Source organism: Chiroxiphia lanceolata, chromosome 22, assembly GCF_009829145.1.
Source record: "Chiroxiphia lanceolata isolate bChiLan1 chromosome 22, bChiLan1.pri, whole genome shotgun sequence".
NCBI lineage: Eukaryota > Metazoa > Chordata > Aves > Passeriformes > Pipridae > Chiroxiphia > Chiroxiphia lanceolata.
In genome coordinates, this window is record NC_045658.1 from 468,158 (window position 1) to 481,014 (window position 12,857).

Sequence of the window (12,857 nt, forward strand, 5' to 3'; positions counted from 1 at the left end):
TGTGCCCCAGAGGATCATCCAAACCCTCCTGGAGCTCTGGCAGCCTTGGGGCTGTGTCCACTGCCCTGGGGAGCCTGGTCAGTGCCCAACCAGCCTCTGGGGAAAGAACCTTTTCCTGAGATCCAACCTGACCCTGCCCTGACACAGCTCCGGCCATTCCCTGGGTGCTGTCCCTGGTCCCCCCAGAGCAGAGCTCAGTCCCTGCCCCTCCTCTGCCCCTCCCCAGAAAGTGGAACTGCAGTGAGGTCTCCCCTCAGTCTCCTCTGCTCCAGCTGAACACACCAAGTGCCCTCAGTGTCCTCCCACGGCTTCAAATCAAGGCCCTTCCCCACCTTCCTTGGACACTCTCCAATGGCTTCAGATCTTTTTTATATTCACCACCATTCCTCAGTTCCCTTTCTCCCAAATGACAATACAACCCCTGCCCTGTCTCCTGGGTAAACATATACATTTAAAATGGCTCAAGATGCTGCTGAGAGTGTTGGGAGGGTGCTCTGAGCTGTAGGGTGAGATGAAGAGGAATAATTTAACTTGTGTATTCCAGGAGAGTCCACACCAAATAGAAGCACTGCTACCACCTGGCCATTCTGCCTTGTTATCTGACAACTATGTGAATTATGCTGAGGGATTAAGGACCATAATAGCAACACGGCTGCTCTGTTAGGAGGGATAAATAGACAGATTAGCATCATGGTTTCAATGTTAGACAAGCTAAAGAGATAGAACCAGACCGGAGGGAATACAGGGCTTGCTCAGCTCCTCTGTGCTGCAGCAAATCACTGTTGTCTGTATGCTAAGACATGCCCTGCTTGGAGCAGCACCAGAATTGTTCTGCAGCCAATTTAAATCTCTGTGCATTAAAATAAACCCAGGTTTAATGCCTGTGCAAAGCTGGGCTCATGTTTCCTACAGCGCTGGTTTACCTGTAAGACTCCCGAGGAGATTTTTCTAAATGCATCTGTGTGCCCTGGTGTGTTTTATCGTGGGCAATCTCCCTCCTGCACAGTGGAAGGGGCTTCTCAGTCTGTCACTTGGGTTTGGTTTGCTTCATTTAATCAGAGAGGCTCTCAGGCCCCATCCCTGTTTGGGGTTCAGAAGTATGTGGATAAGCTTTCAAGCCAGATGAGAATGCAGCTGCTGGACTTTGGGAGGCCTAAAGGGCTAGAAAACACGATTAAATTTCACAGCAACAAGAAAAAATGGAGCAAAAATCAAGAGTGTAAAGCATTCAGGGGGGAAAAAGATCCTCCATCAAGCTTCCAAGCTGCTCAACATCAGATCAGAGGCTGGTGTTACAAGGGTTTGAGGCACTTCAGCCCAAACTGCGCCCACATCTTAGGAGCCAAACCAAAACTCTTCCCCAGATACTGCAGAATTTTAGTCCTGTGTGCTGTGGACATCAAACATGACCCAAAGCTCAAAATGGGCATCTTTCCCCGGTCTTTATGTCCAGTCCTCCTGTAAACAGTTACTTTTTCCTGTGCATTTTTCTTACAGGAAAAGGTAAATTTATTTAATGGACTGCTGGCCTCCAGCCCTCATGCACTGCAGTGGTGCCTGCTGCAAAAATAAGTGTGCACTGAGCTTCACCCACTAATTTCTGTGAGGTTCTCTGGATCACAGCCTATTATTGCTCTTTCTACGTGTTATTTAGCCACTATCGTGCTGTGGAAACAGTTTAATCAAAACTTGCTAACGATAGTTGTGATCCTGATGGCTGAAGAAGGACCCAGGCCTGGGCAGCCCTTAATTTCATGCTGTTATTTACATCCATATACAATGGAAACAACAAAAGCCCAGTTTTCTTTGAAGAGTTGGTCTAAATTAAGCCCCTGAAGTGTTTACAGTGCTGATGTCAGGTCCTTGGCTTCAAAACCCTCTTTGTACAGACCTGTTCCCGCTGCCCTGCTCTGCTGGCTGGAGCAGCATAACCTGCCACCCTCCCAAAGGCGTGACAGAAATGGGTCAGCTCACATCCTCTGCATTGACCACCAGGGGCCAGGCAGGTCACAATCCCTGGGGCCGCTTCTGGCACCCAAAGTCGCTAAAAAAATCTAGAACAGAGTTAAGGAGAGGGAAATGAATGAAGGCTGAGGTCTGTAGCACTTCACAAGTCCTTTATCCAGCCCAATCCGTGGCACAGCTTCTGTGAGCAGTGAGCAACAGAAATGAATAAATAAACTTTTGTTTGCCCTGACCATGCAAAGAGGAAGGTCCCATCCTTTTCTCAACAGACATGTGTGTGCAAATCCAGTTTCGAATTAGGGAGATGGACCTTGGCTCCTTGTCTCTTATAATTTGCTTCCACTTCCACAGATAAGGACATGAAAATTGAATATTTCTGGTAGCTGAACACAGGGAGATAAATAAACCTACTCTTTTCAGAGAAAAAGGCCTAAGCCTGGGCTGGAAGAGCTTCCACTCTGTAAAAATAAAGATCTCAGTGCCAAGAACAGCACATAGAATTCAAATACCTGAAGGGAGAACACAACCAAGACACGAATCCAGGAACTGAGAGGGAAAGAGAAGTGGAATTCCAGGAGTGCAAAACCATCTCCACGAGGACTCACTGCCCTGTCTGTCAGTTGATTTGGGCAACTGACAACGTGGAGAAGGTTTGTGTTGTCTTCTGTTCCCCCCCTGTGAGATTGTTGTTGTTGTCTGGGCACCAACACATACCTTTGCACTCAACAACCACTAAAGACTCCCTCTGCCAGAGGACTCTGTTACACCGTGGTAAGCCTGGGGTGAAGGCTGCAGCTGCTAAAACCAGGCCGGTGGGAAGAAGATGAGGAAGAGGAGGAAGTTTTGGAGCTGCTGGGGATGTTTTGTTCAGAATTAAAATGCACACGTGCCTGTGATGGCTGCTCCCATCCTGATCCTCCGCATCCAGTATGGGGGTGTGGTTCCTTTATGTCTTAAGGGAGATAAAAGGATACTCTGGATCCTTTTACAACCAGGTAGTCAACAAAAAAGTCCTGTGCATGAGCCATTTTGGTCTACAATGCACGTGGGCTTGTGAAGAAAGGAAAGATAAATTCTGAGAGAGCGGATCGTCACCAAAGAAATTCAGTTCTTAATTATGCTCCTCCTGTGACTGTGGGAAAGTTATTGCTTTTCTGGTTTGAAATCAGTGTTTTCAACAAATTTTAATCCTTACACAACCCATGCATCAGATTAACACCTCTAAATTGAGGATAAATCCCTCATTTTCTTGCATTTTAGTTCATTTCCACAGTCAGCCACTGGAGATAGAGGCTCTTTTGAAGTGCCAGAAGGCACCAGACCCAGCACAGCAAGATCTTGGAGCATCTTGTCTGGAGCATTGCAGCAAAGCAGATGATAAATGATAATAACAGCAAATACACCTGCACCAAGGGAATTCACGACCACGTGTTGAAAGGCAATGTCTCCTCCCAGAGCCTGGCTGGGGAATCCAGCTCCAAACACACCGAAACCTGCCACAAAGCAACTGATAGGATTTACCTTCCCGAGCAGGGGAAGGGACATTTCATGGCCCAAACAGGTTGATTCTGCCCCTTATTTATAACCCAGAGAAAAAAAAGGAGCTCCTTTGCAGCTAATGACGTCTGCAACTCCTTCCCTTCCCCCACTCAAAGGTGGTTCAGGCCTTTATGCTCATAAATCATTTTATTGGGAGCTAAAATACAGAGGCTGGAGCATCTCCCTGTAATGCGAGGTGCACTTCAAAGGGAACCTGCTTTCATTTCCCAACAGTTAAGGGTTTATCAGCCACTGAAGATTCCCCCTGCCAGGGGATCCTGTTACACCATGGTAAACCTGGGGTGAAGGCTATGGCTGCTAAAACCAGGCTGGTGGGAAGAAGATGAGGAAGAGGAGGAAGTTTTGAAGCTGCTGGGGATGTTTTTTAGAGGCTGCTGGGGCTGGATTGCATGATTAGAGTTTTATGCTGGGACGAGGCAGCACTTTGGAAAAGGGCTGTGTGAAGAATTCAGCAGGAGAAAAAACACCACGGTAGAAAACAGCTTTTCCTTAAAAAGGGAAGTTTTTCATGGTCATTTCATAGCAGAGACCCTGAGCTGTGTAAATGTGCTGCTTTCCAAGGGTGTAGAAGTACAACACAGACCGCTGGAAACAACAGTCTGTACTTGTTAAAGGCATTTGGGGCTTTTTTTCCCTGTGAATCGTCTTTCAAATAAAGTATTAAGAACACAGGAGATGTATTATAGAAACTGCTTGGCGTTGCTGAGGGGAAGCAGATGGATACAGTAGTGCCCCCATGGAAAAGAACTGGAAAGAAGATATGCAAGGAGGTTCTTCATGTTCTAGTCAAGCCCAGGGCCCAGGTAAGAGCAGTGTCCCTCACTGTGCCACATGCCACTTACTCAGATCCTGCTCCAAGGATCCTGAATATCCCTCAATCCCTCACCTCCCCATTCCCTTCCCAGATGGGTGAGGGAGGAACGTCGAGACTAAAAAACCTCTCCAATTCATCACTGTCCACTCTGCAGAACCAGCTGATTCCAGGAGGGTCCGTCCTCCCAGCCAGCCTGGCTTTGGGGCAAAGGTTAGAACTGGTTCTTGTTTAACCCCAGTGCCTGCACCCAGCCCTGCCAGGAGCCAGCCCGAGATGTCCCAGGCACTTGTTCCCCACCAGCAGAGAAGCTGCAGAGGCAGCTGCCTGCCAGGATGGGGCTGGACTGAATTATCCCGCCCAGATATGGGTCAGCTCCCACAATTTGTCAGACAAGGAGAGGAAAGGAAGGTCAAAAAGAGCCTCCTGTGGGAAAGAAAGCCTGTTGTGTTCCTGCTCAGCCTAATCAGGACTCGATGTGGGAGAAAGATGGATGGGGTGAGTGAGCTCATAAATGGAAACAGGGATGAAAAACCCAGGTGAGGCCTTTGCTCTTCAGCAGAACGAAGGGATGCAACACGTTTGTGCTCATGGGCCCAGGAGGCTGCAGGAACCATGTGGCCATTTATGGCCTAAGCACACCCAAAAAAATTCCACCAGTCACATAAGGTCCCTCCCCAGGTTGCAGATCAGATCCTCTCCAGGTTCTCCCTGGAACCAGAGCAGATCCCCTTGTCCACCCTGGTGGGAAATGGTGCAAGTCAGGGGTTTCCCGGGAGGCTGATGCAGAAGGATTTTAGGGAGGAACTCTACAGCAAGAGTGATGAGAGACCAGGGATATTTACTGCTCCAAATGCCATTTTGGCAGGTGGAAAGGGTTGGGATGTGATGATGAGATGGGGTCCTGTAGATCCATACAACAGTTTAGGGATGATGATGCTTCCTCTGCCAGGTGCTGAGGGGTGTGAAAAACAGACATCAGAAAGGTACAAACATCACTGAGGCTACTGAGAGAATTCTTCACAGAACGAAAAAAAGCTCCTGAGAATACCCAGATTTTCCAGGCTGTACCCAGAGACATTTGGGTTCAGTGCTGAGCCTCTGCCACGAGTGGGTGACATGGTTAAAATAAATATTAAACAAGGTTAGTGGAGCAGAACAAATGACTCCTCACAAATGAGATTATCCAATGAATTTAGCCTATATTTCTCCTGGCATCTCTCAGTTCCTGAAGGTGTGAGCTATTTATAACAACCTTCTGAATTGCAGGGAACAGGTGGTGGTATGAGATTTTTTTTTTTTTTTTTTTGGCAAACCACTTGTTTTTTTGAGGAAATCATTCCTATCAGTGAAATCTTTCATTGTGACATTGATTACTTTACTCTTGCATCATTCTTCCAAACACTTCCTCAAACAAAAGGCCACCCCTCCCTTGAAAGAACCATCTCAGTGTGAACATTTTGTAGCCGCTAATGGATTTCATACCCCAGGCAGGGAAGCAGGAAAATGGGATAGATCTGTCCGCTCTCACACTGAGACACACTGAGCCCAGGCTGGAACTCCTGCATTCAGAGCTCCCAGCCCAACCCTGCCCAGTGATGCAGCTTTACCACTTGTTGTAAGAGAAGTTCATAATATTTACAAATAGAAAAATATTATCATGGAATAAAATAGCTTTTGTATACTGGTGGTTTGCAAATGTTGTGTTTTCCAGCCCTACATTTTACAAATCTGTTTCTCAGTGATGATTTCAGTTGCCAGAGGAGATTCTGCTAAAATAAAATTTTAAATAAAACCTGGTTTACTTCTCTTTATAAACCTGAGGTCTGAGGATGAATGGGACCTGAGGAAGCTGAAAGACATTAGGATGGGTTCACTGCTGTCAGAAAGCAGTTGCAAGGCAGCGTATTTATAAACTGCTTTTTCACTTGCACACTTCCTTCTTAGACAGTCAAGTCTTAATGGTGTTAAGAATTGCATTTAGACATTTGGGAACCGGCTTTGATGTTCACACCTCACGGAGGTGAACGAGATGTTGGAGAGTAGATTTCCTGCTGCTATTGTTTGGCTCAGACAGGCTGGGCTTTAGCAGCAGATCAGCAGCACATCAGTTCCTGCTATCAAGATTTGCTTTGCCAAAGAAAAGCTTTTAAAAATGGCTTAAGCTTCATGTGAAGTGGCTCAAAGATTAAAGCACCCTGGCAAAACCCTCCTCCTGATTATTATAAATACTTTCCAGTGTTGACCACACGGAATATATTTAATTGGAGTCCCAGGAAAGAGTCTGGGGAGGTTGAAGATGGACGAGAGCCCCGTGCTGGCCACGACAACTGGGTCACTTGACTGGGCACATCCTGGGTGGCAGCAGAGGTTCAGCCCAGGAGTCTGAGCAAAGCCTAGGAGGAATACTTTGGTTCATGCCATGGCTGGAATTTCTGTGATAAAGGTTCTTCTCATAAAACCTCTGGGAGGCCCTGTTTGTTTTTAATACAATGGCACAGCCACTCTGCTGCTATAAATCAGGGCAACCTCACTGCCTTCCATCAGAGCAGCTGAGTGTGCAGAGTTCCACACAAACACTTCAGCCAAGGCCTGGGGGCTCCTTCATTGCTTTGGTCTCTGGGCCCTCTGTCCTTTGTATGAAAATCAAATCATTCCCACACTGTTTAGGGCATCTCAGCTTGTGACCATCAGGTTGGCAGTTCTTGGCCCAAAGCAGACCAAGAAAAGCACAACAGGACAAACAATCAAAGAAGTCACTACCAGGTTTGCATCTCAACACAAAAATCCACAACTTTATCTAAAAATGGAGTTCTACTGATCTGAGTGGATTCCTCTACCCACAGCAGGTTCCAAGGAGCACTTTCTGCCAGAGATTTCTCCATTTGGTTCATAGGTTCTCTGCCCCACACTTAAAAAACAAGCTGCTCTTGTCAAATTATGCTGCAAGTTTCTATCAATTCCCATTGACCTCAGCAAATGCTTTGCCAGAAGGACTCCAGGATTAGGCTTATCATTTTCATCTTCAGAAAAGTAATGAAACAGTGCTGGCTCTTTCCAGCAACATCCCTCGGGCTTCCAGAGCTGGGACCACATCCTCTGCCAGTGGGACACTTCTGCTTCCAAGGGTACAATTCTACGAGTACCAAAAGTGCTGATGCCTTTTTAAGGAAAGGTTTAGATTGAATCCCAGAATGGTTTGTGTTGGAAGGGACCTTAAAGCCCATCCAGTGCCACCTCCTGCCATGGGCAGAGACACCTTCCACTATCCCAGGTTGCTCCAAGCCCTGTCCAGCCTGGCCTTGGACACTTCCAGGGATCCAGGGGCAGCCACAGCTTCTCTGGGCACCCTGTGCCAGGGCCTCACCACCCTCCCAGGGAGGAATTCCTTCTTAAGATCCCATCTAAATTTCCTCTCTTTTAGTTTAGGACCATTCCTCCTTGTTCTATCCCTCCATGTGTTTGTGAAAAGCCCCACCACTCCTGCCTCTCTGTCAGCCCTGTTTAGATGCTGGTGCCACAATTTTAAGAGATCAGCTCTGGCTCGTCCAAAGCTCAGGTGAAGAAAGACTTTCCACTGCAGTTTGGATACCTGATAAATTACTTTACAGTTTGGTTACCTGATAAATTACTTTACAGTTTGGTTATCTGGTAATTTACTTTACAATTTGGGTCTGATTATTTGTATGTGGTTATTAGGTGGTTTGAGGGCTTATTTGAAGTTTTTTCACTGAGGCAAGTATGTAATTGTTACTCTTTTCTGTAACCCAACTGCATTTCTGAGTCTAATTTCGGCTGGGGAAATGGGAGAGAACAACAGCAACGCCGTGAGACATCACGGACCAATTCACTGAGCAAAGAGAAAGTGCAAAGGCTGCAGCCCCCTCTCTCCTTAGAAACATCCTCCTGCAGCAAGACCTTCCCGAGACAGGAGTGGGGGGAAGCACCACTAAACTTGCAGAGCTGCTGCTTTCAGCTGCCCGGAGCTGTCCCGGCCCCGACCCGTCCCGGGAGCGGCATGGAGCCTGGCACTGACCCCGACCTGTCCCGGGAGCGGGATGGTGCCTGGCACCGTCCCGGCCGTGCCCGGGCACGGGGAGCAGCATCCCCGCGGTTCTCACGGAGCCGCGGCCGCGGTGCCAGCGGCTGTTCCTACCGGGGGGGCTGAACCAGCGTGCCAGGGCAGCCCTGCCAAGCAGAGCCCGGCCCTGCCCCGGCTGTGCCAAACCCACGGGGCAGCTGTTGTGTCATAACCCATCGCAGCCCCTCACAAGGCACGGGAACGACCCGGAGCCTCGGGAAGAAAGGAAACATTCTCAGCTGACCTCCGAGGGAGGGGGAATCGCCTCAGAAGAGCCAGTTTGGACACATCTCAAAGAGTTTGGGAAGCAAAACAGCGGGCAAACAGCATCGGGCCGTGGCAGCTTTGCCTGACTCCAGTTAGTGTTCGGAGACCTGCTCACCATCGTCGTCCCCGTGTTTAACACCTTCATCCCCAAAAAGCACCACCCCAAGGAGCAGGACAGAGCTCTGACCACAGTGAATAGTACCCAAAAATGCCACTCAGGCTTTTTTTTTTTTTTTTTTTTTTTTTTTTTTTTTTTTTTTGAAAGGGCAGGTCTACTTTCATAGCCAAATATTTGGTTTCTTTCATGGAAAACTGCATTAGTTTCAAATTTGGGTGTTTGCTTCTCTCCCGTTTAGGAAAACAGCACAGTGACACTTTTAAAATTGGTTAAAACTTCATTTGCCTCTGAACTGTGTTTACCTGGGTAACATTAACTGGTGGGCTGTGGTAAAAGCCAGAAGGTTTTTCTATCTCATTGCTCCATGTCCAGGTAATGTGAGGTAAATTACAGGGATACTGCTCTATTTCTGCAAATTAAGAGATATTTTAAGGTCCCCACCAGCACACAACAGAGAGATTTGAGACATTCCTCACATTTATATCCACATATTTTCTGATACTAAACTGCAGAGTCCTGCTGGTAAATAGTGGGTTTTCAGCTTGTTCACATTGAAAACAGAATTGCTCTGTGAAAAATTCCGACTAAAATTGCATAGAATTTCTTTTCTGGTGCTTCATTTGGAAAATCTGAGCCTCTGCAGCACGATCCAGAATATGGCTGTTTGTTTACTACAGTTTGAAACTGTGTCATAAAATACACATTATGTGAAGAGCCTAGAAATGCACTGAGATTTCAGAGGCAGAATTGCTCTGAGCCCTTTTATTAAATGAAACATCCATTTTCTCCCAGGCAGAAATCACAACGGTCTCCATCATAAAAATGATCAATAAAGCACTGGCTTGCGACTCCTGCTGCCTGGTTTAATTTTGTTATTGAAATAAAGGTTTCTCAGTGCATAGAATTTCCTGGGGATTAATATAAAAAATCAGCACCCACCTCTTTGTGCTGATTTACTCCCAGAAATCACCCACTGCCCAGAGTAGAATAACAAACACACTCACACCCAGCTGCCCCAGGTCCCACCAGCCAAACCAGCCACAGACCACGCTGAGAAGCAAAAACCAGCAGCTATTTTTTGGCAAAAATTGCAGTAGATTTTGGGGAAAGCTTCTTGAGGCTTTGGAACTTCCCACCTCAGACTCACTGGAGCACCAGGAAAAACGGAGCTGGGGTGTTTGCATGGGAATCTCTGCTCCGAGGAATATTTGGGAGAAACAACTTCAGTGGAGAAATTTCTAAGTGACTTGAGACTGTGGTGCTGACCTGGGGACAATGTGGCCCCATGCACTGTTTGGGTTTACTTTCCATTTCTTTCTATTGGTGAAATAACAGAAATAAGTACTAAGGCTTGTTGGGAACTCGCCTTAAAAATGAAGCACGTTTGGGCAAACAAATCCACACATGGGATTGTCTATGAGGAGGGTTTGTTTCAACTCCCCACACCAATGAAGGAGGCACCTGGCGGCTCTTCTGACTTTAGCATTGATTTGAGAAGTCAAAAATTTCCTGGCAAAACTATTTTCCTATCGAAAAACACTCTACTAACAAAGTCAAGTTGTTCATGAGAAAAGAGTTGTTCTAAAAAAAGTCTCCCTTCTACAGAAAATCCAGGCAGAAAAGCTTCAAAATTATCACATGTAAGATTTTTTTCCACATAAAAATTTTGACATCATCAGTTAGATAATTGCAAAAACTGGTGTAAAACCCCAAAATACAACCAAGATCAAAATCAAAGCTCCCATTAAATTAGTGAGTGAATTATTTAGCTGTTAGATTTAGTTTTTAATTCCATGAACGCTTGGCATCCACCAGCTTGTTTTCTGGAAGGGTGGAAATGGGAACTAGCAAATGGGCAAGAATTCCTTCAGTCCTGGACAATTAGTGTGCCACATGAGTCAAGACTTTACCTTGCACAAAAATCAGTGGAAACTTCCACTGTTGGCCTTGCTGGGCATGGGTTTGGCAGAGCAATCCCAGTTCACCCAGAAATCTGTGGCAGCCTTGTCCCTCCCTGGCTATGCTCATCCCGGGATTAACCTTTTAACAGCTCATATCTTTGGGGATGTTGAAGCTTGACAGCTGAAATCCTGCATCTCTACCACACAAACACTGCAGTGGCCTTGCAAAAATCCTGCTCAGCCCCCCGTGATCTTCCCAGCAGACAAGAAACCGGAGCTTGGAGCTGCTTCCCCCCTCCCCTGAGTTGTGAAGTTTATGAGCTGTCAGCGTGTCAAACCTTCACCTAGCTGGGCAGCTGTGACCAGCCAGAGACTGAGATCTGCCAGGGCAGTTTAACAGAGCCATCAGCTCCTCACAGGGGGAGGCTGTGGCCTGTGAACAGCCAGGGGTGAGGGAGAACCACCAAGCCTTAGGTGAGTTCACCTTTCACGTGGAGCAAAGAGAGGTAAGGACAAGGAAGAGGCAAAGAGAGACAAACCCACTTATTTTTGTTTGTTATTGTCCAAATGGGATCCACCACAGGGATGTGGTGTCCACCTGATGCAGTCAGACAGGTGGCACCAGAGGCACCCGAGCTGTGATCCAGGGATTGTCCAGCCAGGGCTGCCCAGCACACAAGTGGCCCTGGGATCCAGAAGGTGGGTGAAACAATGATCAGACATTGAGGAGCTGCTCTCAACTACCTTTTGTGATTATAGGTCACAAAACACTTCTCATGCATCTGCCTCCCATCTTGCACCTTCAGTTTTGTGGACAAGATGGATGAGTAGATGTGGCCCTTCAGAGAATCACAGAATGAATCCCAGAATGGTTTGGGTTGGAAGGGACCTTAAAGCTCATTCAGTGCCACCCCCTGCCATGGGCAGGGACACCTTCCACTATCCCAGGTTGCTCCAAGCCCCGTCCAACCTGGCCTTGGACACTTCCAGGAATGGGGCAGCCACAGCTTCTCTGGGCAACCTGTGCCAGGGCCTCACCACCCTCACAGGGAAGAATTTCTTCCCAATATCCAACCAAACCTACTCTCTGTGCATTTAAAACCATTCCCCCTGTCCTCTCACTCCAGGCCTTTGTAAATAAACTCTCTGTTAACACCCAGAAACCCTGATCTCAGCTGGCTCTGCTCTTTTTACAGCCATTTTTAATCCAAAACACATCTCCTGGACTTAAAAACTCTGTTAAGACAGTAGTAAGACTCCAAGGTGGTAGAAGATTCCCTGTTGGATGGGTCCATGTGGATGTGTGTGTGTGTGGGGCTATTTTTTTTCCCATAAGAACTTGATTGACTAATGTCTGTAGATCCCTAGAGCCAGCAAAAGATCTGCTCTGATATCCAGAAAATTTTACAAGGGGCGGCAGGCTTAAAAGTGGTGGGAAGAAGCTGAGTGTGCCAGGATGTTGGAATGAGAAAGCCATCAGGAATGTGCCTCGGAGAACAGCTGCTACTGCAGCCCTGGCAGGAACCTCCAGGAAAGCTGCCTGGGAGCAAGGAGAGGGACTCAGAGATCACAGCTTGAGACAAGGGAAAGGTTCTCTTTAGTCAGTTAGTTAGTTAGCCAGTTAGTTAGTCAGTTAGTTAGCTTTCCCTGTCTCTGCTTTTGCTTCCCTCCTCTCTCCCAGCACTGTCACAACAAGGTCAGAGTACCTTGGAGAAGAACTTGCCTCTGGTTTGTGCACTTGGGACTCTTCCCTTCCTTCCCACTGGAGCAGTGGAAAGTGAATGATATGAAAACCCTGGACCTTTGGCAATAAAGGAGATTTCTGTCCATAATTCAGGAGTCCATGTAACATTCCATTCCATCGATACCCCGCCATCCCTCAGCATGGCTCGTGCAACACAGCTTTCCCTCTCCCCAGAAAAAGGTGCTCCTTGCACTCTCTTCTCCCTTGAGACTCCTTTTTTTAACCTTTTTACCACAGGAACATCTATTTTTATTCCCCACTTAACACCTTCTGTCCACCTACACAAGTGAGAGCAATTAGAACAAAATATGCAAAACAAAAATGAGGGAATTCACACATTCCGACTTCAAGCTTAGTCCCCTTAATTAGCCACTTTCCCAGGATCCATTTATCTCTGATCTACATGGCCA

General features: G+C 47.1%; 1 protein-coding gene across 1 annotated transcript in view; it reads right to left on the reverse strand.

The window, feature by feature from the left end:
• PAX7 (paired box 7) overlaps positions 1-12,857 on the reverse strand; it is a 106,267-nt gene that overhangs the window by 41,976 nt on the left and 51,434 nt on the right. The gene's annotated exons all lie outside the window — the stretch shown is intronic.